General features: G+C 45.3%; 1 protein-coding gene, 1 long non-coding RNA gene and 1 pseudogene across 9 annotated transcripts in view; 1 reads left to right on the top strand and 2 right to left on the bottom strand.

Moving 5' to 3' along the window:
- LOC109675883 (zinc finger protein 669-like) overlaps positions 1–26,814 on the bottom strand; it is a 131,203-nt gene that overhangs the window by 55,785 nt on the left and 48,604 nt on the right. For 5 of the 8 annotated variants that reach the window (XM_074053366.1, XM_074053354.1, XM_074053360.1 and 2 more), the window contains one exon: positions 19,031–19,261. The exons of the other annotated variants lie outside the window; for them this stretch is intronic. The gene's annotated coding sequence lies outside the window, so the exon portion shown is untranslated. The remainder of the gene's footprint in view (positions 1–19,030; positions 19,262–26,814) is intronic. 8 annotated transcript variants of the gene reach the window in all.
- On the top strand, positions 3,863–19,031 carry LOC141416316 (uncharacterized). Its single transcript, XR_012441086.1, has 4 exons — positions 3,863–8,929; positions 11,320–14,250; positions 14,511–17,282; positions 18,301–19,031. It is a non-coding gene; the product is annotated as an uncharacterized lncRNA (long non-coding RNA).
- Positions 25,178–25,284, bottom strand: LOC141417129 (small nucleolar RNA SNORA51; annotated as a pseudogene).

Here is a 26,814-nt window from a genome sequence, read left to right on the forward strand (position 1 = left end):
ACATTTGAGACATGCTCCCAGCCCTATCCTCCACCTCAAGTCCAAGGGCTCCCACTTGGTATATGGTGATACCTAGCACACATCCAGTATTCACCTCCTTTGCCCCACCATCTGCCCCACAAATCAGAATTTTGAAAAGGCCATCAGCGAACAATCCTATTAAATGCTCTGTCCACAGAGCTCTTGAAGGTAAGCCTGATGGTGGGGAAATACAGGGGTGGCAATAACATCGTCTGTCCCCCAGAGTGCTGCTGAAGGATTCAGATTCTGTAGAAACACCCCGTCAGTTGATGTTTGATATGTGCGAATCAGCTACTTATCTCCCCCACTTCTTGCTTAGGCTAAAGAGATCATGATTTCTTCTGAATGAATTCTTGTTTCTTTTGGCAGTACTGGGGTTTGAACTCAGAGCCTCACGCTTGCTAGGCAGGTGCTCCACCATTTGGGTCACTCCACCAGCCCTTGTGAATAAGTTCTGAATGAATTCCCTCCCATTATCTGTGTCTAGGAAGATGTCATCAACCTAAGGACATGTGGAGACCATTATAGTGATATTTGAGTAACTCTTGGGCCATCGATAGAGAGGGGGGAGAGAGAGAGAGAGAGAGAGAACTAGTTTACCCCACTGTAAGAAAAATCAGTATGGTAATACAAGTCATCAAGTATGTCACCTTTCCTTCCTGTCAGACATAAATAGTGAGAGAACAAGACTATTAGTGAGTCTGTATGGGGATACATACAACAGGAGGCAGGAGAGGGGGAAAAAGAAAATGTTAGAAAATGAAAAATACTGAAGCAACTCACTTATATATGAATATAATATGTAATGTACCATAAGCTGCTCAGTATTAGGGGAGCATGGTGATAGAGCCAGGCCTGAATACCAAGGTGAAACCCCTTATCAATATATACTTTAAAGATAAAAACTGAAGGGCAGGATGGTAACACAGGTCTTTGCCCTGGGTGGCTACCAGTGGGAGTGGGTGAGCATAAGGAAAGGGGGAATATGGTAGATGAATTTCGTATCCATATATGGAAATAGAAGAATGACACCTATTGAAATTGTTCTAAGAAGGGGAGAGGGAGAAAAGAGAATGATGGGGGGGGGTAAATGTAAGATATATGGTAAGCACTTATATAAATGTTACAGTGTATCTCCCTGGACAACTATTGTATGTTAGTAAATTTTTTTTTTTTTTACAATCTAGGCTGCTAATTTAGGTGCTAAAAGAGTGGGGATGTCATCTAGGCCTACCCAAAACAAAGGAAAAATAGGTGAGTTTTAGGTCTTCCCTTTTTCTTCTTTTTTTGGTGATACTGGGGCTTGAACTCAGGGCCTTCACCTTGAGCCATTCCAGCAGTCCTTTTTTGTGAAGGGTTTTTTTGAGATAGGTTCTTATCAACTGTTTGCATGGGTTGGCTTCGAAATGCAATCCTCCTGATCTCTGCCTCCTGAGTGACTAGGATTAAGGAATGAGCCACCAGTGCCCAGCGAGGTCTTCCCTTTGCCTGACATTTTTAAAAGTTTTATTTCCTAGTATTTGTTTATTTGCTTTGGTGATATTCGGGTTTGAACTTGGGGCCTCCTGCTTGCTAGGCGGGTACCCTACCACTTGAGCCACGCCCTCAACCACCTTTGAATCTTTCTGTCCTTCTACCCACCCAAAGAGCCCTTACTTGTTAACATGTCAAAGAGAATGCAGACGCAGACAGTCCTTTATGTCTCCAATTCTTGTAGCATCTAAAATGAGACGGGAGCGGGCTAGCTGCTTTGACTTTTCGGTTTTTACTTTGTGCTTCCAATGTCTGAGGCCTGGCCCTCAAAATGGTTTACCTTCCCTGTCTCATCTATGTATCCTCCATATTTCCTCTGTAAATGTGTTTGGCCACCTTCAATCTGAAATAGGTCGTAAAGCAGCAAGGCTGGGCTCTTGGGCCCTGTGAACTTCACTAGACCCACATTCACTCGCTCTCTTGGGTGGGGTTTACGTTTGAGTAAAGACAGGATCAATTTTTGGGTGAGTGGAACACTTAAAATCATCAGGTGATGATACTAGTAGAGACTGGTCAGAGTTGGAAAGTTCAATTACAATGTTTTAACTCAGAGACCTTGAAGAATTTTCCCTAACAGCTGCCTTTTATATATTCCAGTCAGCAGACTGAATGGTCTAAGAAGACAATAAGTCAGAAGATACCAAGTTCTGTGTCACCTGAACAGAAAATTGAAGTGGACAGAGACACAAATTGCAACAGTACAAAAACTTTATTCAAAGGAAGAAAGAGTGAGAAAAAGCAGTGGGCCCCTACCAGGTGGCAGGGAAGCACTGATCTCCATTTAAAGACCAAGTTATAAGTTTTAAAGCCAGAAAAATTCTGGGCAGTTCCTATGGAGAGGCTAGGGTGGCTGGCAGGTTAATTAACACAGCTTTATCATATAACAAGGGGTATTCAGTGCATGTGCTTATGCTAATTTTTAGGCCTTTAATTGTATGTATGATGTGTCACCAATATTCATAAGGTCTTGAGTAGGGCACTGTTACAAATATCTTTAAGGTATTGGGGTGTCACCAGAGAGACAACACAACTCAGAAGTTAATAGGTAAGGCAAAATTTACTTCTGCAAATGGGTGTACTACAGACAACCCGGGGCCTCATACTTGTTAGACAGGCTTTCTACCACCTGAGCCTCTCCACCAGCCCTGTTTTTTTTTTTTTTGATGGTGGTGGGGGATATATTTGAGGCAGGGTTTCAAGAACTATGTCCAGCTTTACCTAAGAATTGGAATTCCTGATTTCTGCCTCCTGAGTTGCTAGGATTACAGAGATGAGCCCCTGACACCCCACTCATATAGACAACTTTTAGAAAGTGTTCCTGTTAGGAAAAACGCCGCTCTCAAAGAAAGCTCACGAGGAAACTCACGTCCATAGAGCAAAGTTTAATGGCAGGCCCACACTGCCAGGCTGGAAGGGAAAAGATGGCGCAGCCTGAGTCTATAAAGCAGTGGCTTTTATAGAAGGGGGAGGGTGAGGAAGTCAGCGCATGCCCAGTAGTCTCTGGTAGGGGTGGGGCTGTCTTAGAGCGTGGGAATTTCTGTTAAGGGGTGGGGCTGCCATTTTGGCTGATTCACAAAATGGCGACATTATTGTTCCATCATTCCCCCATTTTTTCTTTAATAATGATGAGGGTAGGGGCTGAGGATCAGGAATTGGGGGGAAGCATTGGTCTCTTTAGCTGCTTCCTGCTGACAGGAGACATTGTATGGGACAAGATCCTCAGGCTCCTGTGTCCTGGTGGGGGCCCTCATAGCAGTCCTCTGGATGGTTTTGGAGAGGTTGGTGTCCCTGGAGGTACAACTGGTTAAACTTTTGATTAGCAATAGAGACATGTAGTGTGATACAAGGGAGGAAGCTCAAGAATAGGAGAGCAAGAAACAGGCATTAGGATGGGCATTGGCCAGGAGAACCACTGTGAAATGTTGTTCCCTAGACAATCTCAAGAGTCCTCCAACTACAGAGAGAGAAATGGGTGGCTGTACATTATCTAAGAACCAACTAGGAATATTAAGAGGAGCATTAAAAGGTATCTGTTCAGGGACTACATACCTAGGGATCTAAACTCTGCAAAATCCTATAACTGCCAAGAAAGCTGTAAGCTGTCTTATGGTATGGGGGTTGGGAAATGGAAGATTGGGTTGATGCACTTGTGACTCAGGGAGTGAGTCTGTCCCTTTAAGGCCACACCTAGGTAGGTGACCTGTGGGAGGCAGGAGCTGTCAGGATTTAAATGCAACACTCTTGGATAAAAGAGGGCTTTAGCTCATTATTTTATATAAACTGACACTTTTAACTTTTTAAATGTACCATATTTAGATAAAGTATAACATAACACTGTTACAAGGTGGTCATTTAAAACACATAAGCAAATATGTAAATGAACTCTGATTTAGTATACTTAAAAGCTTGACAAGATCAGCAAAAAACACAAATAATGTCTTTGATAAAATCTTTCTCTGTAATGGTTTTTTGTAGATGTTACTCAGAGCAGAACAATATTAAGATAACCTTGTTATTTTATAGACATAGAGGATTTGGTTTTAGTTTGACATGACCCTAAAAATCTTTTAGGCAACTCTTAGATTATATTCAACTTTAACTTTATCACACACTGGAGTTTCTTATTATGTACTTTTAAAACTTACTTAGATCTTTATATAACATACTGAACCCTTTGATGGCTTGTTTTTATCCCTCCTATTTGAAACAATCTTTAGGATAAACCCTTTTTAAAAAAATCACTTCTCATCCAAAAAAACATTCCTTTTTCCTTTAAAGTCTCAAAAAATACATTACCTATCTATATCCTTTCCAGTTGTTTACTTTGTAACTTGTATTTTAAAATTAACTTTATAAGAATTTTAAATTTATTATAGAGGCTGGAGCAACTAATTAGTAGCCCTTATGTTTTAAGGAATTGGCATAAGGCCTCATCATCCCTCAGGCTTGAGGGGATATTGTTTTGGGTGTGGAAACTGTGAGGGATTTTTGAGTTTTATTTGAATAGGGAGGGCCGTCCTGGCTCACCCTACACTCATCTCATCAGTCCACACTGTGGAATCTTCTTTGTTCCTGAAGGAGTGGGCAGCAGAGATAGCTGCCTGGGGGGAGGAGAATTTGAGCCTTTAATTGAGATAGTAAATCCCATCCCAGCAGGGACACTGGTACTATGGGGAAAAAGTGACAGAAGAGGAGGTCTCCCCAAGAGCAGGCCAGAGGCCAGGTAAACTAGCGCTCTAGGGGCTGGCCAGATTTGCCCCAAGCGATAACTTTTGTCATTGGACTGGGGACCAGGAGAAAAAGGTAAAACAGAGAAAAAGGCTCCACTGTCTAGGAGCCCTTTTTTTTTCTGCCATTATGGCTCCTCAACATTGATGCCAAGAAGTGGAGTGTGGCCAGGAGGCTTGGACCCATCAATCCATAGGAGGAGGCACCTCGCCTTCCATCTGGTGACGGGGGGCACTTAGACCTCCAGTGGTTACCCTTGCAGAGGGCAGGGTCACAGTTGGGGGCGGGGCTGTCTCCCAGGCTGTTCTCCTTAAGCATTCTCTGCAGAAGTGCCCCTCCTGTCCATCACAGTAGCAAGTTCAGGATACAGGCCCCAGTCGGGTAGGGCCCTCTCTGAGAGCAGCAGTGAGGCCATGGTGTCTCTTATCTTTTTCTCTCCTGTTAGTAAGGTCCCGGACATACAGACATAGCCATAAATACAGACATGGCTAGCTGTATTACTTGCTTCAATGACTTTTCCTTTCGGCCACAGTCTGAGTTTTTTACGAATATCTGGGGCTGACTTTTAAATTTATCTTTGAGGAGAACCTCTCTCACCTGTGACTCTGAGTCCACCATGGTATGCTTTCTGATAGGTTGTTGCTGTAAAGTAAAGTTCTTATTTTACATGGACACCTGACACTCTGGAGAGCAGGTCTCTGAACTGTTCTGGGCCTCAGTTTCCTCACTTGAAGAATGAGGGATCTGGTCTAGGTTAAACTATGTTTTTCCACTATGAGATGGCTGAAGTGACATTAATGCCACCTATCTTCTTTACCATTTTTTATTTTTTTTAGTAATGTTGGGGAATTGAATCCAGGGCTTTGCACATGCTGGGCAGACATTCTCCCATTGAGCTACTTCCTCAGCCCCAAATATTATTATTATTATTTTTTACTTTGGCTGTACTGGGCTTGAACTCAGGACTTTCTGCTTGTAAAGCGGCACTCTACTGCTTGAGCCATATAATCCTTTCCAACCTGAGTGGCCTGGGCCAGAACCCATTGCTTTTCTAATGAGAGAAATTTGTATAGGGGACCTCAGTTTACTTTTTTTTTTTTTATAGAAAAGGTCTATTGTAACTTAAGGAGCCCTGTGAAGGCCACTTCTCTTGGTCACCCAAGGCATACTGAGGCCGACCTCAGTACAAAGCTCCCAATATCTACCAGCCAAAGACTGGAAGCTGCAGGTCCCATCTAGAAAGAACAAAACGTTAGGATCCTGTCTTTTAGCTAACAGCAGGCAGCCTCTTTACTAAAATGCTATCTTTTTAACAAATCATTTGTAAAGTTAGAGAAGGGCATTCAGAGGGCATCCCAGGCCAATAACAGCGCCATACGGGAGAACTAGTGTTAATATTTGGAGGGAAAAATTTATGCTGAGGCCAAAGGTATAGAAAATTCTAAATGAGAAATTTAGAGACCACAGTAATGTCTATTTAGTTATTTCTGGAACTATAACCTTGAGCTAACCATTGACTTACAAGGGTCTGATGCCCTGAGGTGTGAGGTGCGGCTAGGAGCAGGACTTGTGCAAGGTGCCACTCCCTCCACACACACCTGGGACAAATGACCCTGACTGCCTAGGCCTGATCCTGTGGCCTGTCACCCCTCCCCCCTTCCTGTGTACTCTGCGTGTGTTTATTCTAGGGGAAGTGGTGGCGGGTCACAGCCATTGCCACGTGTGGCTGGAGGCCCAGGATTTGCTGGGTCCTCTATGGATTTTCTTAGCTATGGCAGGCGTTTTTGCTGTGTCCAGAAGCCAGCATCCTGTGCACAAGTGCACCTGTTTGCTTTCCCTCCTCCCCTTGTGGGGGCAGAGTTAGAGCGTGAAAGTGGCAGCTGCAGGTTTTTGCAAGCGCTTTTGTAAAGCAGCTGACTTAAAGTTACTTTAGACTGAGAGGCCTGGTAAACTAGTTGGAATAACTTAAGTCATAAGGTTCCATGCTACAGGTTTTCATGGGAGGCAGGGTCCCAGTAAGCCCAGGGAGGGGAAGGCAGACAGAGACAAAGAACACGTGGTGAGACCATGGAGGAGGCAGAAAGGTGAGCTGACGTCTTAGGTAAGGGAGGGGAAGGCAGAGCCTGGAGGCATGACACACGCCTGGGGGATCAGCCATCACCTGTGTCTCCAGGTTGCTCCCATTGATTGGTACTGGAACACTTTCAGCAAAATGAAACCTCCACTCTCCAGTCGCTGAATAAATCCAGCCCACAAGAAGGGAGCATGAGCTCTCCCAGAGCTGGAACTGCTTGATGCCAAAGTTGGCAAGGAGTGGCTTGCTTAACTCCATGATGGGAAAAGTTTTTCAGGAAGATAGGAGGAGATAGCTATGGTAAGCAGTGCAAGAAGTCTGTTTACATGGGGAAGGAGGAGGTTTGGAGAGGAATTGGTTGATTTAGAAACTGGTTTACAGGCTGATAGAATCTGTGCAGGGGAACAGAAAGTACAGAGGTAAGGTTTGATGCAGAGATAGGGAAAGGATTGGACGTAGGAAAGTTCCTTCCATTTACCAGCACACTCACAGAGATTGTATAAATCCCTTAAAATATTGGGATTGAAAGTGCCATTAAGGGGCATTTGGAGGCATTGTCCAATGGATATTGGGGCCAGGCCTGATTACAGAGAAAAATGAGCTTTCATGGCTTAAGATCAGGCATTAGGTGGAGGGCCCCAAGGTTGGCCAGGAGACATCCCAGTGGGAAGTCTGAAGGAATTTGGGACAGTCCAACTCCCATGGTGAAGGCCTGACCTGAGGAGAGATATCCGTGGGCGTCCCCAAAATATCAGGTCCTCAGGAGAGAGAGAGAGAAAAATGTGGAAAACAACCCCCAGAAGGAATGTCTTCACTACTGGGGTGTCCACAGTCCCAAGTGGGGAAACCAGTTCCCAGGACGAGAGCAAGCTGTGACCTAGCGCTAGGGTTTTCAAGGAAATGAGAGAGACCACAGCTCAGCATGCGAGGAGGACTCACGAAGGGAGAGAGGACCTTGAGGGAAGAGTGGCCGGTGGTGGACAGCAGTTGGAGGCGCGCTGGGGTGGAGGAACTTCCCTGTGAGCTAGTGAGAGTGGCGCTTTCTAGGATCGGGGTCCTGGTAAAGCAGCTCAGATCCCAGAGGAAAGCTGGGAGAGCAAGGTCAGTGCTGGGAACTCAACCCGATCCCGGGTTTTGGCACCATATGTTAGGAAAAACGCCGCTCTCAAAGAAAGCTCACGAGGAAACTCACGTCCATAGAGCAAAGTTTAATGGCAGGCCCACACTGCCAGGCTGGCTGGGGAAAAGATGGCGCAGCCTGAATCTGGGCGAGCAGTGGCTTTTATAGAAGGGGGAGGGTGAAGAACTTAGCGCATGCCCAGTAGCCTCTGGTAGGGGTGGGGCTGTCTTAGAGCAGGGGAGTTTGTTTAAGGGTGGGGCTACCATTTTGGCTGATTCACAAAATGGTGACATTATTGTTCTATCAGTTTCTTTTTTTTTCTTTTCTGTAATTTTTTTTTTTTTGGTGGTGCTGTTATTTTCAATTCAGTGCTCACTCCCAATCTGGCTATAAAGAATTTCTTAACTCTTTGAAACACGTAGATTAACAAAGGATACCTTTTTCACTTTCTCAAACTATTTTGGAAAAATTCAAAATAATAGTGATAAAAATAAGTGTGTATATTTTCTTTCGAATAGAGATCTGCCAATGAAAACTAAAATCCTCAGGAGAATAACAATTTATGGAACTGGGTGTTCAAAGTTAGAATTCCCCCATCAAGTTATTTACCAAATTCATCCATACAAATTATTCTTATCTCAAGGAGCACGCACAATCTGATTGGGAGATATGCCCTCCAGACCATAGTTTGATGACTAAGAATTTTTTTGGTGCTGTTGATGAGTTAAACAGGAGAAGAAAGTACACATGAGCAGTAATAGACATTGGAATTCACATTTTTTCTGAAGTAACGTTTTATGTGCTTTTTTTTAAAATTTAAATTGTTAAATTTTAACATCTTATAATTTATTTAATAATCTAGGAAGTATGGAGCCATCAGCAGATCCAGTGCAGTTTCGGGGGCAGTGGGGAATTCAGGAATCTCCGTGGAGCTGTTCAATGCAGCGAAAGTGGTAGGTAAATGCATGCACACTCAAACTGGCAGGAAACAACATCAATGGGCAGTCCTTCCACAAGCTTTCACTGATTCTCCCAACTTGTTCAGCCACATTTTAGAAAGAGTGCTGGAAGAATTTGCCCTTCCCCCTCAGATAAATTTATTACAATATGTAAATGATCTCTGTCGCCTGGACTTACTGAAAAAGAGGTGACTGATGCTATAGTCCGTCTTCTAAATTTCTTGGGCCACCAAGGACTAAGGGTCTCAAAAAACAAACTGCAGTTTGTCGAGGAAGAGGTAAGATATTTGGGACACCTAGTCAGTAAAGGAAAAAGTAGACTGAGCCCTAAAAGGGTAGAGGGGATTGCTACCATGCCTCTGCCTCTGACCAAGATGGAGCTTCAATAATTCTTAGGACTGATTAGGTATTGCAGGGTTTGGATACACTCCTATCCTCTTAGGACCAAAGCATTGTACTCTGAACTATTAGAAAAGAAGCCTCATCCCTTAGTTTGGAAACCAGAGGAAATTCTGATGATATAAGAGCTTAATCTCTGGTCACTGCCCCTGTGTTGTTGGCTGTACACCCCCTGGAGAAGCCCTTCCACCTATTCGTTAATGTAGACAAAGGAACAGCCTTGGGGGTCCTCACCCAGGAATGTGGAGAGAAGAAACAGCCTGGAAGTTATTTATCCAGAATTCCTGATCCTGTCACATGAGGATGGCCAGAATGTGTCCAAGTAGTAGTGGCCATAGCCCTATTGATTGTAGAAAGCAGGAAGCTGACTTTTGGGGATCTCTATTAGTCAGCACGCCTCACCAGGTCAGGGTTATCCTCCAACAAAAGGTGCAGAGATGGCTAACTGACTAGGATTTTAAAATATGAGGTTATCCTACTGGAAGGGGATGATTCAACTCTGACTACTGAGAATTATCTGACTGGCTGAGTTCCTATTGGGAGGAAAAACACAGGATCCCATGGAATACTGTGGCTTAGATATCATTGAATATCAGCCCAAGGTTAGTCCAGACCTCAGAGAGACTCTCTTTCTGGATTGATTCAAATTGTTTGTAGGTTATTCCTCTAAAATGATTCAAGGAAAAACACACAATGGGTCTTCAGTGGTGGATGGAGAAAGATGAAAAGTTACTGAGTTAGGAAGATTACCCAACTGGTTGGCCCATACCTGTGAGGTGTTTGCACTTAATCAGACCCTAAAGTTTCTAAAAGACAAGGAAGGAAGCATCTACACAGATTCTAAGTTTGCATTTGGGGTAGTACACACCTTTGGGAAGAATGGGCAGAAAGGGGATTAATTAACAGTAAAGGACAGGATCTAATCCCCAAGGAATTGATTGTTACCTGCTAGAGAGTCTCATGATTCCTGAAGAAATTGCAATAGTCTATGTCCCGGGACAGCAATGGGGGAACTCCCCAGAGGCTCAGGGAAACAATTTGGCTGATAAGGCTGAGAAGGAGGCTGCCTCCATCTGGAACTCCAAATGTTCCATCTCATGCCCATTATCCAGGCACCACCCGTGAACCCCATTTTTACTCCCTCAGAGAGGGTCCAACAAGAGAAGTTGAGTGCCTCCCAAACCCCGGAAGAGAAATGGCTTCTTCCAGAGGGGGAAGAAATACTTTCTAAACCCCTATGAGAGAAATGATGACCCAGTTACACTGGGGAAGCCATTGGGGAACTCACGCCATATGTGATGCTATTTTCAGGGTTTATGTAACCCAGGAACTTACACCTTGGCAATGCAGGTTATTGAGAATTGTTTAACTTGTAGAAAAGATAATAAGCAGGCTCTGAGATGACAACTTCTGGGAGGAAGAAGTGCAGGATTAAGGCCTTTCCAGACTATTCAGGTAGATCACACAGAGTTACCCCGTGTGGGCCATTTGAAATATTTACTGGTCATAGTGTACCATCTAATCAATTGGGTCGAGGCTGTATCTTTATCAAGTGCACTGCAAAAGGAGTGGTTAAAGTACTTTTGGATAACATAATTCATCCATTTGGACTTGTTGAAAATGTAGATTCAGATAATGGGAGCCACTTCACAGCCAGTATAGTTAAGGAATTAACAAGGCACTAAGCCTCAAATGGGAATATCTTACCCTGTGACATCCCTCTTCCTCAGGAAGTTGAAAGGATGAACCAGACCTTAAAGAGACAATTAACCACAATAGTTCCAGAGACCAGGCTGCCCTGAATGAAAATAGCTAGCCCTTGCCTTGCATCAGATCAGAGCAGCTCCCCAAAAAGATATAGGAGTTTCTCCTCATGAGATGTTATATGGGTTACCTTACTTAGGATAGCCCTTGGGCCTCCCCTTCTTTGAAACGAAAGACCAGTTCCTTTGAAACTATGTACTCAGTCTCTTGTCATCCCTTAGGCATCGAGGATTGCTGGCTCAGGCCCCACCATTTGAGTTCCCAGCACATCAGCAGCCCAGAGATTACATCTCAGTCAGAGCCTGGAGTAGAGAGAAACTTGAGCCATTCTGGGAGAAACCACAGCAGGTGCTACTCACTACTGAGATGACCGCTGAAAGAAGTTGGACCCACTACACTTGAGTAAAGTGAGCACCCCAGGGAGAACACTGAACCATGTCCTCAAAACCTAGCAACACAAAAGTAACCTTAAAAAGACTCTAATGAGACCATTGTTTCGTCTTCATCTGGGGACTTGCATAGTTACAATTAGTGTTCCCCAGGCTTCCTCTCCCATAACTGTCAAGTTTGATGCATGTCTCACAGTCCCCTGTGGTGATCTTAACAACGAGTGTTATATCCAGGACTCAGAAATATCTAGGTGTAGGTGGTCTGCTCCCTCTAGTTCACATGAATATAATTGCAGGAGCCAATATGGCGATCCTCCATGCCTTAGTTGGGGTTGTATGGGGGGTGGACAATGGACCCGGAAAGGAGTGCTGCACAAGAAGCCTTATGGTATTCTAGCTATATGGGTCAGCCTTTCTTGGCAACTTACAATACCAAAAATGCAAATCTGTAGAGTGTCTTCAATGTGACCCCCTTATGCTGATTGTGAATGACCCTCTGTCCACTGAGCCATCCAGCTTCCGAAAACATGGCCTAGGCGCTCACACTGCATATAAAATCCAATAGGTGCCTTTCTTTTAGATTTGCTTCAAGAACCTCTTACTACAACAGCAACTAATATTCTGTTCCCAATGCTATCTTCCAAACTCCACCATAATCAGGAATAACTATAGCAGAAGTCAAGGACCTGAGACAAACTATAGCTATTGAGACAGGTTACAGAGAGACAAATGGATTAAATATTCCGTCCACACTTTAAACAACTTTGCCCTATGAATTTCACCCTGGAGGAGTGGGCTCTGCTGGATCCTTCCAGAAAAAGCTCTACAAAAATGTGATGCTGGAAACCTTCAGGAGCCTGGCTGCTGTGGGCAAAGACATTACCATTCCCTTACTTAATCTATCACAGAGCAAGTGTTTCTGGGTTATCCGTGCTATTGCATGGTTTGAAATACAGAAAAGGAACATTTTGGTGAATAGAGAGAGCAGTAGGCAAGATGGCTTTATACCAGGAATGTATCAGGAATTTAGCAATTTTCCTATAATGTAAAAATTCTTAATGGTTTTTTGGGGTCTAAATTTTAGGAAAAGCACACAAAGAACAAAGTGAAGATGAGTACAAAAGATTCAGGACAAGTAAGGTAATTTGTACTCATAGTCTTGGTATTACAAGACATTTTAAAAACCAAAAAATGATGTAAATACAGATAGCTTCAAATTAATTTAACCTCTGAAAAATTTCTTCAAAACTGCATATGGGCCAGGCACCCATATGCCAGGCATGTGGCTTACAGTTGTAATCCTAGCTACTCAGGGGCAGAGATCAGAAGGATCACGGTACAAAGCCAGCCAGGCAAATAGTTCGTGACACCTTATCTTGAAAAAAACCCATCACAAAAACTGGCTGATGAAGTGGGTCCAGCTCTAAGAACCCATGAGGACCTTGAGTGCAAACCCAGCACTGCCAAAAAAAAAAAAAAGTGCATATGGGTTGAGGGTCCATAATCAGAAAATCCAAACACAGAATGTTCTAACATGAGAAACCTCTGGAGGATGATGCCTGTCACAGGTGTCATTTATCATGGCTTTACTGCATACGAACTCTGCTGTGAGCACAAAATACTTACAATGTACCATTAAGTGACTCAGTGTTTGGATATAAGGGTTATATGAAACAAATGAATTTCTATGTGGACTGATAGCACTCTCCAGTGTTTTCTTATTGAGCGGAAGTGCTTCCTGTGGTGTCTATATTGTGAATCTGAACACTGGACTGTTCTAAATGTGACAGAGACATTCAGTGATTGCCAAGACACAACTGTATCATCCATCAAGATTGGCAAACACTACTCTTGCCTCTGGAATCCAGAAAACAGGTGACCAATTTCAGGGTTGTTCTTTTTTTCATTTCTTTGTGTGATTCAGTCTAGCATGCCTGAAACTTTTATGTGTGTGTGCATATGCCATGTCTAGACGTCTGTGACATGATCCTGACATAACTATTTTAATAGGTCAAAGCTGTTGTCACATTCAGAACTGGGTATGTCATCTCAACCAAGCTCACGGGAAATTGACTTTCAGACTAAAGAGAAAAGTGACCATTTTAAAAGCCTGAAACAGTAAAGGCCATACCTGTGATGGGACTGTTTGACCAGGCATATGTTTTGTTGTCAGTCCCCAGCTCTTTTGTCTATTGTAACCGATCACCCTTCTCTGTGTTAGGTCCCTGGAGTTCTTGGGGCAGGCAGAAGGTCCTGAGGCTAGCACCGAAACCAGACCCCCTGATTTATGACCACTTGCCCAACTCCTCTGTTTGTTTCTCTGCTTGAAAAACACCTCAGGAACTTCGATTTACTCAGCTAGCCAGGCATGTTGACTTGTTCCATCTGGTGATCACAGATAATCAGAGACTAGAGACTCTCTCCCTCCCCCATGGCTTGGCCCCTCCTATAAAGCCCACTACTCATTTCAGCCAAGCTGCTTCACTCTGAACCCAAGAGTGACAGCCCTGCAGTCTGGTTCCAGTAAATCTTTCTTTTCCACATGTGGTGTGGTCTTTATTCGGCAGTACCTTACATCTGGTGCTGAAACCTGGGAAAGGTTAACAGGATGCTCTGACCTGGGGCTACTCCCTTGGCCTTCATGTCCTGTCCTCTCCTGAACCCAGACTGCTGAACTGACCCCATGTGCCTCTGGACTGTGGATTTCGGACCTTACTGCCTTGCCGGTTTTCCATCCATCACCTGACCTACTTCTCAGATTTGGTAAGTGTCACCCTCCTGCTGGGGCTACCTGTTTTGCCTGCTCCTGAAGTTGTAGCTATGCCAGGTACGCCTCTCCTGCTGACTGGAGCACCCACTGTTTAGCACGGGGACACCTGGTTAACTGGTTGGGACATTTCCTGTTGGACGGCAACCCAGGCCAGGGACACCCACCCTTGGGAACCTGTTTGGGTGACACTCCCACTCTCTCTCACTCTCTCTCTCTCTTGTTCTCCCTCCCTGTTTTTCTTTCCTTTGCCTAGGGTGAGAGCTCAACAGCCCCTCCAGCTTACTTTGACCAAACGGCAACCTGATGATTCTGCTCTCCTTGCCTGAGTCAAGTAAGGGAGGCTAGATCTTTTCCTAGGTCTATGTTGGCCTGAAGGGTAAACTCACCAAGGCACCTGCCTCTCTCTCTCTCTCTCTCTCTCTCTCTCTCTCTCTCTCTCCTACATTATGGGTACTTCCCACTCTACATCAGATGCGTCCACTGGGATGCCTTCTCCACACCCTCCCCCTTGGTCTCCAAGACGATATAAAACCTAAGTGACTGATTTATTACTGCAACACCGTTTGGCCTCAGTACAAGCTAGACAATCATTCACAATGGCCTGAAAACGGTACTTCTGATTTTCACACACTTCTAGATCTTGACCGTTTCTGCCATTGCAACAGCAAGTGATCAAAATTCCATTCATCCAAGCTTTCCTTTCTCTCTGCTCTCAACCCTCCCTGCTCCAATCTTGTAATTCTGTTCAAATCCTCCTTGCCAGCGACAACCCCCCTCAAAGTCTGTGTTTCTCCCTCCTACTGAACCCCCTTCAGAAGACTCTTCTCTTACTTGTGACCTCATGGGCTCCATCTGCCCACCTCCCAACTCCTCCCGCCGGTTCTCTACCTCAATCTCTTCTCCCACCTCATCCTCCCTTGACTCAGACACCCCTTCTTCCACTCCTGCTGGCTCTCCCAAACATGTGCCACCCTATTCCCCTTCCATGGTAGTCACAATTGACCCTGAGCCATTAGCTCAGCCCCTGCTACACCCTCACCCTTCTCCTCCCCACCTGCATCCCATACCCACTCCCATACCTCCTCCCAAGCATGCTCAGTCCACTTCTACCAACCCGGGAGGTGGCAGGAGCTGACGGCATTATCACAGTTCCTGTGCCCTTTCCATGTCTGATCTCTCAAAAACTGAAAAGAGACTAAACTCCTTCTCTGATGACTCAGCCTCCTATATTAAAGAATTTAAATACCTAACCCAAGCATATGATATGGCTTGGCATGAGACCCATCTTCCAAGGATGGAATAATTATTCTCAACTCTCATTTTATTTCCCAATCCTTCCCTGATATTCTAAGAAAACTTAAATAGGCAGAGGATGGTCCTCAAACCCCCCAGGGAGATCTTGTGAAAATGGCATTTAAGGTATTTAATAACTGAGATGAGCCTTGAAAACAGTGAAAAGCCCAGCTCTTGGCAGCTCCCTAAGGCCACCTCCTCCAACTTCGAGACAGGCTGGACAACAATGCACGCCTCCAGGGGCCTGCTTCAAGTGCAACCAGAGAAGACATTGGGCAAAACACGAACCTTCACCTCGCCCACTGCCAGTACCCTGTCCACATTGTGGCCAGAGTGGACACTGGAGGATCAACTGCCCCTCTTTGTCTCTGCAAGGTAGGTCAGTCTCCCACTCCCACTCTCAACAGAGTGAAGGCCTCATGGACCTCTTGGGCCTGGCGGCAGAAGACTGACGCAGCCCTGGGACCTCGACCCCCTTCAAGATCACCTCGGAGGAGACCTGGGTAGCCGTCCAAGTAGCAGGTAGGCCTCAATCACCTACTTGGTGCTACCTGACTTTTCAGGTAAGCTTTATCTTTCACAGATCTCCATGGTGGGGGTGGACAGTTTCATCCACCAGCCAAAAAGGAAAGAGTTTTTTTAAAATTTAAAATTCTTATAAAAGTTAATTTTAAAATATAAGTTACAAAGTAAACAACTGGAAAGGATATAGATGGTAAACTTCAATATGTGATAAAGTTGAGTATAATTTAAAGTTGCCTAAAAGATTTTTAAGGTCATGTCAAACTAAAATCAAATTCTCTAAGCCTATAAAATAACAAGGTTGTCTTAATATTGTTCTGCTCTGGGTAACATCTACAAAAAACTGTTAGATTTTATCAAAGTAATTATTTGTGTTTTCTGCTGATCTTGTCAAGCTTTAAGTACTACTAAATCAGTTCATTTACATATTTGCCCATGTATCTTAAATGACCATCTTTTACCAGTATTGTGTGTAAATCTCTCTTTTATCCAAAAGTGTTACATTTAACCTGTATTCTGACAGTCAGACCCTGTTTGCCTTTAAAGGTCCCACAAACGCTTCATAATAACTAACCTGGTCAGTCTTGCCACAAGAATTTAAAGACAGCCCTCATCTTTGTGGACAGGCTCTAACCAGAGACTTGTTAGATTGGCACTACCCAGAGGCCACCCTTCTCCAATGCGGAGCCATAGAGCCCCTCACCTGCAGAGCGACTGAGTCTTTTTAAAAACTTTCTGGCCTACAGGAATACAAAGTCTCTAAGGAGAAAGCTCAATTATGTCTCCCACAGGTCACCTACCTAGGTGTGGTCTTAAAGGGACAGGTTCCCTGAAATCCCTTCCTTCTTGAGCCCCTTTTAAATAATGTATGGCCACCCATTTCTCTTAGGAAACTTGCCTCCAACAGACTTTGCTCCTCTGGCTGACTACTACCTTATCTTAACCTCTTCTGGGAACTTCTCAGACAGCAGGCAGACCAGATCCTGTCCCACCCCTCAGAGGGCCTCATAACAATTTCTATTAAAACCAGAGAATCTTGTTCTCCTAAAGGATCTTTGACTCTCTCTGTTGGGACATCAGTGGACCAGCCCTCATCTGGTCATCCTCACAACGCCCACCACTGTCAAGCTCAACGAGACCCTCCAGTGGCAGCACCTTTCAAGGATAAAATATTGCCCACCAACTTCAGGCTCTTCCACTACAGCAAAAGGTGAGTACTCTTGCGTACCTCAGGGCCCCACTCTGCTACGCCTCTCCCTCTCCCACTCCTGCATAAGCTCTTAGTCGTCATCTGGCTCTCAATCTGCTTTCCCTTTGCAGCCCAGAAATCCTCCTGTGACCCATGCATGAGCATTGCATGGGCAGGAAGTATCGTTACTAAGACTTTACTGTTCCACACTCACTATTCCTGTGCAGGCTCTGTTATCGGGTCATGCATGCACAACCACACCATCTATCAGGTGTGCTTCCATGATAATCAATTTACCTGCTTCAATCCCACTTATTGCCCTGTGGAGCAATGGTTAGAACTCAGGAGTGGCCACCTCACTGGGAACATTGTTACTCAAACCCAGGTATTCAATCCTGAAAAACCAGTGTCACTATTGTTTGCTGCATGTGCGGCCATAGACAAGCTATGTGGCGGTACAGGCTGTGTCTGTGGGGGCCTGGGTTGGGAAAGTTCCTATACATCAAATGAAAAATACGTGCCGGGGAGACAACTCCTGGCTGTGTAATAATGAGAGTTATCATTTTTGCCCTTATTGGAGTTGTGTTTCATGGGCCACATGGCACGGGGCTTCACACTTAGCCCTCCTTCAAAAGGGCACTACTACCCCTAACTGCAGTCAAGGCACCTGTAACCCTGTAAATACAGTGTTGCCTAGAAGCTGGTTTGGGTCTTATGTGCTGGGCTCCATCAGACCAGCCTTCTTCTTGCTCCCCCTTGGACAAGGTGAAAATCTGGGAGTCCCCATATATGAACAAAGAAAAGCTGGGATCCTAATAACTTGTCTGGAGGGTGGTTTTTTGCCATAGGTGAATTAAAACACTGGTAGAGGCAGTAGGCCTAATTCTGGGAACATGCATAATACTTTCCTGCTTCCTTTCCTTGGTTATACGATCTATTAGGTCCATTATAGGGCGACGTTGAAAGAAAAACAGTTGCACATGTAATGATGCTATAGAAATACAAATGCTTAAACCAGGAAAATGCTCTTTCACCCTAGATGCCTCCAGGATCATTCAGGGAACTCAGCAGACAGACTTCCCTCCAGATGCTACTACAACCTTCTCCCAACAACTGGCCTTGTCTGCAAATGAAGCCTGGGAAAAACTGTCAGCCTCCACTCCTAGGGACCCCACAAATTTCCAAATTCCAGGTGAACCCCCTTTAATGATGCCCCCACTCAGCATGAAGCGGCTAGATCGATCAGCGCCCATGATACCAACAAAAGGCTGGAACGTTAGGTCCCTGGCATTCTTGGGACGGGCAGAAGTTCCCAAGGCTAGCACCGAAACCAGACCCCCTGATTTATGACCACTTGCCCAACTCGCCTGTTCGTTTCTCTGCTTGAAAAACACCTCAGGAACTTGCAGTTACTCAACTAGCCAGGCATGTTGACCTGTTCCATCTGGTAAGCGCAGTTAATCAGACACCAGACTCTCTCTCCCTCCCCCATGGCTTGGCTCCTCCTATAAAGCCCACTACTCATTTCAGCCAAGCTGCTTCACTCTGAACCTGAGAGTGACAGCCCTGTGGTCTGATTCCCAATAAATCTTTCTTTTCCACACGTGGCATGGTTCTTATTCAGCAGTACCTTATACTCTGTACCCAAGGATGGCAAAAGATGGGTGACACTTTCTCTGCCTAGTCCCATGGTGGGTCTTGGGCCATGTAATAAATTGTTCTCTGCTTTCACCATGACTCTTTCTTTGGGTAGGGGCAAATGACTGCACCTGGCAGATGGATTCCAGGAGGTTGGGCCTTGGTTCCCAAACCAAGTTTCAGTGTTGAGGAGCTGTGCCAGGAAAAAACTCGTCATTCAGGCACTGCCAACCACAGCTGGACAACCCTGGACAGAAGGAAGGATGAAATCAGCGCCCGCAGCTGCAGGAATTGCTTTCATTCCCAGACTTCTTGTTGTCTCTGCATATTTTTGCATGTCTTTGCTGTTTTTTTTCAATCATCTGGAGAAACAGAGAAATAAACATCTGGGTTTTGCATCTGTTGACAAGGAATTTTGGATTCTTTCTTCAGAGGCTTCCCTGAGTGAGCATTTGATGTCACTTAAGAATTTTTTGTTAGCAATTGGACAAAATAAATAAAAAATGTAAGGTTGGGGAAAAAACCCCAAGGTGTTTCTGTTGGAGATCTCTGTTGTAGACTGCTTAAACCTTTTTGCATGTGCATATGTAAACATCCAAGGACAATTTGTATTGTAGAGTTAATGTAAAAACTTGTTAATTCTGTTCTCTCTTCCCCCTCTTCTACTGTATGTGTAAAAACCTTATTTTGATCAGGTCTAAGATGCAGGCATTTAGTCTCACTAGGGTTGAGACTAGAGAAAAAAGGGGTGTTCAAGGTCCAGACAACAGCCTGCATCACGGATCCTGGGACTTGGGTATTTGGAAAAAAGACCTGAGCCTGTTTCATTCTGCCGTAAATAAAATTTGGGATTTAAAGCAGTGGTGGTGGGCATGGATCTCAGGGCCTTGCCATCATTAGGCAGGCGCTCTACCCCTCGCTCTGCCTCCAGCCTGTGGCTTGGTTGTCTTCTGCACAGGAAACCTTCTCTTTGTGTATCCCTGTGTTCAGGTTTCATCTTCCTCTTTCAAGTAATTTGATTGTTGTGCATGGACCACAGGGGGTACGATGGGTCCACACAAGTGACATCAGTGTGTCCCTGCCTCGGGTGTGAAGGTCACTGAGCTCACCACTGCTGCCCAACAGCTGCTCTGCCATTCATCTGTTCACACGATGGCCCAGTGAAGACTGGTTTCCTTACTCTGATCTATTTTTATTCTCTGTGAATAGCATGGTGTCCTTACAGAATAGTTTCAATGTCTTTATTACATTGGGCTAGGTTTCATTTTCTTGGTTTTTTTTTTTCTGCTTTTTTGCTGGACTGGGTTTTGAACTCAGGGCTTCATGCTTGTAAAGCAGGTATTCTACCATTTGAGCCAAGTCTCCAGTCCAAACTATACTTTTTTTGTTGCATAAAACAAGAAATCTTTTATTATCTAGTAGATTTGGAAAAGCAGTTTTTGTTGATTCGTTGAATGTGTTTTAGAAACTATAGCATTTTATGCATCTGTGTGGGAGGGAAGCTGTTTTGTGTGTGTGTTACTGGGGTTGGAACTCAGGGTCTTACTTGCTAGGGATGTGCTCTACACTTCAGCCACTTCATCACTTTTTTTGTAGGTGATGGTTTTTTCTTTTCTGTTTTGTGGTACTGGGGTTTGAGTTCAGGACCAGCCCTTTCTTGTGTTGGGTTATTGGAGTCTTACAAACTCTTTGCCCAGGCTTCCTTTGAACCATGATCCTCTTGATCTCTGCCTCCCGAGTTGCTGGGATTGTTGCAGGAGGGCTCAGACAGAGAGTTGGGGCACCAAAACTTTGGGGAAGCAAGTTTATTAGTCAGGCCAGCAGTGACAACTCAGAGTTCTTGAGTCCAAAGGCTGAGACCGGAGAACAAGGGGGACTTTCCTTATATACCATTTAAAGCAGGTTACAGAAATGGGGGGCGGGGTAACAGCTTGTCCCATACATGGTCGGTCATATGCTATTTCATTGGCCACTCTAACTTCTGGAGCAAGGTGACCCTTCTCTTGTCTCACCCCAGGTGCCATTCCCCAAATCCTGTTATTTTTGTTTCACTGTAGCACTCATTATCTCTCATTATCATTCATTAGCTCCCTTCCCCCTCCCTGCCTTCCTGCCACAGGATTACAGTCATGATCACCACTGGGTCTTTTTGACATAAGGTCTCACTTTTTGCTCAGGCTGGCCTTGAACTGTGACCTCCTGATCTCTGCCCTCTCCACACCTCTAGTACCTAGAATTGCAGGCATGTAATAATAAATAAACAAACCAAAGCTCCTCTTCCTATGAAAAGGCAAGACTGCTAGTACCTTGAAGGTTCAGTAAGGAAGGCCAAAATGGAGGCAGAGATCAGGAGAATAGAGGTTTGAAGGCAGCCTGTGCAAATAGTTCATGAGACCCTATCTGAAAAAAACCCAACACAAAACAGGACTGGTGGAGTGGCTCAAGTCGTAGAGCGCCTGCCTAGCAAGTGTAAGACCCTGAGTTCAAATCCCAGTACCACCAGCACACACACACACACACACACACACACAAAAGGTCTCATTGAGACGGGGCATGGGTGCTCATTACTGTAATGCTAGTTACTTGGGAGGCTGAGATGAGGTGGCTCTTGGTTTGAGGCCAGCCTGGGCAAAGAGTTCTTGAGAAGCCACATCTCCAAAATAAGCAGCACAAAATGAACTGGAGGTGTGGCTCAAGCAGTAGAACACCTGCTTTCCAAGCATGAATGCCTGAGTTCAAGTCCCAGTCCCATAGAGAGAGAGAGAGAGAGAAAGAAAAAAAAGATGACATTCATATTTTCTCATTACACTGTATTGGTATGATAGTTCTGTTATTGGATATTGATGTTAATCTCTTGCTGTGCCTAAGTTTTAAATTAAAATGTGCTATAGGTATGAATGAATGACAAGGTTAAGTCGTATGTTTAAGAAAAAGCTGGTGGTTTTTCTTTTCTTTGGTACTTCTAAGGCTTTCAATTAGGGCCTCACTTTTCGTACACAGTTACATGTCTACCACTTGAGACACCCCCGAGCCCAGATTTTTCAGACGGCGAGATAGCCTCTCACCATTCGCCCATGCTGGCTTCAAACTGCAGCCTTCCTTATCTCTGCTTCCTGAATGGTTAGTATCACAGGCATGAGCCATTGGCTCCCAGCAAGTGATTCAAATGATTGCACACAGAATAAGTAATTCCCCTCACCCCAGAGACCCTGGTGACAACCCTCAGTTGGAGAGGAGAGGGAATCTGGAAGCTGAGGAAAACGGGGAGGGTTCACATTGATTTACTCCTGTTGCATGGCATGTGTTCACATGAGGTGAACAGTGTGCTGGAATCTTCCCAATCTGAAGGATTGCTTATGTGGCAATTTAACATCCATATAAAGTATCTTGGGATCTTCCTTATCTACATTATAAGTCACTGTGCAATGAAAGCGGGAACTCTCATGGTGTCTAATTCAAAGATTTGGATTCAGCATCATTGTCTCATTCACCTCCTCAATGTTGGAGTGACACTACTCAGTAACCAAGAGGGAGCAGAGCGTGGAGGTGAGTGACTCCAAGCTGAGGCCTTTCTTGAGCCTTGGTGCTTCCTGAGCATCTTCCCTCCCCTGCATGTGGACTCCTGATGTACAAAACAACTACACAGTGGTGACTGAGACACTGCAGAGGAGGAGGAGGAGGCCAGGTGAGGATGGGATTGGGGTGCTGTCCATTTTCGGGTGGTGTCTGTTTTTCCGGACATTTTCTGAGTGGTGAGTCTGTTTCTGTACGAATAGAGTTGCCGGTGTCAACATGTAACTTGTACATGTGAGGAAAATCTGTGGCAGTCACACAAAGATGCACTCAGATAATCTTCTCCAGAAAGAGTTTCTGCATTACAGTTTAGTCTCACCTCAAAAGTGAGCCAGGTGACAAAGTCCCTTAAGGTGTGCAAACAGTTTTCACACTGGAACTGGGGCCGGCAGGGAATGGTGGACTCCCGCCGTGAAACCCGTAGGTGTCCCTTCCTAATCACCCGGGAGTGGTCACTCGTGGCTGTGGGCAGTCAGTGTGGCCCTGCAGCTTGGGAATGTGTTTAGCCTGTGCTTGAGCGTTTTGTTGTGACCTTGGTTTAAGCAGCCTGCTGGCTGGGCTACTTCGAAGTTTTGCTTTCCATTTCCTCTTCATTCCTGTCATAGCACTAGTTTTGCTGTATTGTTACTCGATTTTTGCATGCATTGAACAATTGTATTCCCTGGTTCTTGTGCTTTTATTTTCCGGATTTTACCTTCTTGGGTTCTGCCCAGCCCCATCGTCAACGGGGCCGCTGTCAGTCAGGCTTGAAGGGGCGGGGCCTGGACTGTTAGCCAATGAGAAACGCAGCGCGAGCTGTCCAATGAGGAGCGCGTAACTAAGGGGAGGAGCGCGTAACTAAGGGGACCCCCGCTGCCCACAGCGGCGGCCGTATTTGAAACCTGAGCCTGAGCGGTGGCTCGGCTGGCATCGGGGACGCGCGACTTCTAACTGCGGGAGCCTAGGGACCGCGGTGGGAAGCATTCCGGCCGGGGTGGCTGAGCAGCGGCGGGGGACGGCGGTCCGCGGCCCTCGCTCCTCTGGGCGCAGGGTGGGGCTGGGTCCCGCTGACGTCCCGCTGGCCTCGCTCGCTGGCCGTGGGGAGCTTGCACGAAGAAGCCGCTGCCGGGACAGGACGGGGGCGCAGGCGCCGGGTCCCCAGTCCTCTAGGGGCAGCGGGTGCGGGGAGATGCGGGAGTCTGATGGGGCCGTAGGGGACAGGACCGGGCGACGAGGGCGGAGGCCCCGGCCTGCAGGAGGAAGTGAGGCCCACTTGGCGCGTGGAGCCGGCGGGGCTGACGCAGGAGCCCCCGCTCGGGACGGGAGCGGCCCAAGAAAGTGGCGCTGACGCCTCCTCCGCCTGACCTCAGCGCTCAGTGCTGAGCAGCTACTGGGAATTGGCAAGTGTGGGGCTGTCCCGCTCTCCCAGAACTGGTGGTGTGGCTGAGGGTGTAAAGCGTGTGCTTTGCAAACGCTGAGCGCTGAGTTCAAAACCCAGTACGGCAAAACAAGTCAACTAATAAAAAGTGTGGGTGAGTGGATGCTCTGTAAGCCTAACTGGAAGGCCATTTGTCTGCACTTGCCTGCTGCTCCTCACCAGAAAGTCCTGGCACTGAAACTTCTGTAACCACTACTGATTGCCAGGATTACAGACTGTGGGTAAAGTGGACATCTCCAGCTCTTTTTTGCAAACACTGAGTGTCACCAGAGTGTGATTTGTGCCGATTGAGAAAGTGACGGTGAAGATACTTTTGGGTTCTGTCAAATGGAGAGAAGGCTTCATGTATTTGCCCATTGACGTGGGAATGCAGTGTCATCAAGTATTTGTTCTGTGTCCCACTTTCAGACATAGAGAGCCAGCCATCTACCTGGAGATTCCTAGTAAAGGGGGCACCTGTCGTTACTGTTATAAGCCCCTATCTGAATCTTTCCTGATGAGTAAGGGGGGTGTCTCAGCCCAAGTTTAGCAGGAGTTTAACCTTCTGAATGAGGAGTCCCCTGGGAAATGTGGCTGAATGCCCGGCTTCTTCCCTTTGTTTTCTTTGGCCAATCTTTTTTCTATGACATATCAGCTTACCTAAGCATTTCAGAATTTCTCTCATTACTGACTGTAAGAAGGTGACTTTCTTGTTTGGAAGCTGAGTGTATGGAATATCGAGGTCTGAAGAAGCAAAGAGAATTATTGAAATACATGATTTGTTTTATAAGAAGATGAAGTGAGAACATAAACATCAACAAATCACCACACAGGTGAATGAATACACTACCTGTCACTTTTGGGGTGTCTCCTGATGTCAGCTACTTTTGCACCAAGAGGAGACCAAAGCGTGGAATATTTGAACTTTCCTTATCACTTTACCTTGTGTTTATCACTAAAGCAAGTTTTTAGTTCTTTTTCTCTTTTGATTTTTGAATAAGTTGACTCTGCCATTCACATATTGCTAGTGTCATGCTGGAAGATTGTTGTGTGTGCATTGTTTCCTCTTTGTCTCTCAGGTGTATGGTATAAGAGAGTGTAGTTCCATCTGCTCATTCTTTCCTTTATCTTTGAGCTTGGGTTGTTACGGGTTTTTCCATGTTGTTTAGAATCACAACTGTTATTGCTGTTTTTTTCTTTTGGCAATAATGAGGTTTGAACCCAGGGTGTTCCACTTGCTAGCCAGGATTCCTACCACTGGAGCCACTCCTTCATCTCTGAGAATCTTGTTTTTTCTTTTGTCCCCACCCCATGTCTCCCACTCACAGTAGACTCAGGGCCTGGCCTGAGGTGTATGTGGGGGAGGTTTGCTTTGCCTGCTCTTTCTTTGCAGCCTGTGGTAAGCACTGGGAGGCTGAGAATCTTACTCTGACTTTGTACCACAGTGCTAATGCCTCAGTATAATTTGTGTGTGTAATATTGGGGTTTGAACTCAGGGCTTCAGGCTTGCTAGGCAGGCGCTCTACTACTTGAGCCACTCCACCAGCCCTGTTTCTATTTTCTAGTGCATTTTTGTGTGTGTGTCTTCTGGTGTTGGGAATTGAACCCAGGGTCTTGCACTTGCTAGGCAAGCGCTCTACCACTGAGCTCCATCGCAGCTCTATTTTCAAGTGTATTTTATGCTAAAAATATTACAAAATAATTAATTGTAAATTAACCTGGTGCTATCCAAACTTTCTTTGATCCTTTGTTAAGTCAGTTTTGTTCCCTTTTTTTGGGCATACTAGGATTTGAACTCAGGACTTTTTGCTCACAAGGTAGCCACTCTACCATTTGAGCCATACCTCCAGCCCCTATCAAGATGTACTTTTGATTTCTCAAATATAGTGCCCCACATATGGTATTCAAGCACTCTTCCAGTGAGGTACATTTTAAGTCCCCCCAATTTTTTCTTTCTTTTGTTTGAGGGGAGGCATGGCTGGTGTTTGAACTTTCTACGCATGTGCTCTTACCACATGCATTCTCGCAACCCTTTTTTTGTGTTGGGTATTTTTGAGATAGGGTCTCCACCACTATTTGCTTGGAGCTGGTTGTTAGAAATACCTTTAAGATACTGGGATGTCATGAGAGAGACGTCACAATTCAGAAGTCAATAGGGAAAGCAATATTTACTCTGCAGAAGGGTGCACACCAGATTCTGGAAAGCAAGTACACTGGGAGGGGAATTCCGCTAGGGTTTTATCTCTAACACAGTGTTGTCCCTCCCCTACCCCTGTACCCCTGGATTAGGCAGGTTTTGGGTTCATAGTCTACATATTTGGTTAATTAGAAGGGGTCAGGTTGGGAGGGGTGGGAACAAAGAAGTTTAAAAGTTCAGAGAAACAGTAACTGTTTTGGGTTATCAGATCTGGAACCAGGCCATCTAGTGGAATTTTTTTTTTCTTTCTTTCTTTTGATATTTTCCCCAGCTCAACTGAGGGTAACAACCCTTTATTCTTTTTTTTCTTTTTTTTGGTCTTTTTTGGTGCTGGGATGGAACCCAGGGCCTCACACATGCTAGGCAAGCACTGTACTACCAAGCTACATCCCAGGCCACAACCCTTTATTCTTAATAGAAACTTTTCATTAGCCAGCTGGAGGCAATTAGTTTTTGAGACCGTATCTGGAAAAAAATGCATCACAAACAGGGCCAGTGGAAGGGCTGAGCTGGTAAGACAAACAAACAAACAAACAAACAAACATGGTTAGCTAACCTGATTGTAAAAATGAAAACAAGAAGCCAACTTTCCTTCAGTTTCTCCCTTTCCTCCAGGCCTGGGATCTCTGACCTGTCCTCGACCTGAGACCACACACTATTTCTCCTAAACCATCACCCAAAGGACAGGTTGATGTGCAGATAGCTAAGGAATGGATCCAGCTGCTGAAGTCAGGATATGAGTTGTCTGT

The sequence above is a fragment of the Castor canadensis genome, chromosome 14, assembly GCF_047511655.1.
Source record: "Castor canadensis chromosome 14, mCasCan1.hap1v2, whole genome shotgun sequence".
NCBI classification, from domain to species: Eukaryota; Metazoa; Chordata; class Mammalia; order Rodentia; family Castoridae; genus Castor; species Castor canadensis.